Raw genomic sequence first — 573 nt, forward strand, 5'->3', positions numbered from 1 at the left:
CAAAGCAGAGTGACAGAGACCAGCGTCACAGCCACACCTGGCAGGGAAAAGAACTACAGCAGCTCATTACTGCTTTATCGATGTTCCTTTGAGTAAAAGGTTTAAGAAAACATGTTCATGTTGCAACTGTGGTGACTCTGATCCCTCCATCAGCAATAATCAAAACAGTGTTTTTGGATGAATTCGTGACTCCAAGCATGAAGAAGCAGATTTGACTTCATGTGAATGAACCCATCAGTTAATGCAGCAGGTGAGTTATTCCCCGCCTGCAGCTGTGCAGCTGTGCAGCTGTGCAGGTGTGCAGCTGTGCAGGTGTGCAGGTGCTCAGTGATGAAATCACTGAGCAGGAAGTGTGTGCTGGGTCCTGATGGTGGGATCATGAATATAACTCACTGTGACTCCCTCACAGACCCACTAACACGGGGAGCAGCTTCATGTAACACACTGTGACACACTACAGGCAGCACTGACACGTGGTGGTCACGTGTCACATCCTGTCTGTCTGACAGAGACAGGAAGAGAGGACATGATGTCATAATCGAAAGAAGGCACCTGTGACAAAAACACCTGAAA

This window comes from Copadichromis virginalis, linkage group LG9 (genome assembly GCF_057382275.1).
Source record: "Copadichromis virginalis isolate Kocher_CV1m ecotype Utaka linkage group LG9, C_Virginalis_male_GT1.1, whole genome shotgun sequence".
Taxonomy (NCBI): Eukaryota; Metazoa; Chordata; class Actinopteri; order Cichliformes; family Cichlidae; genus Copadichromis; species Copadichromis virginalis.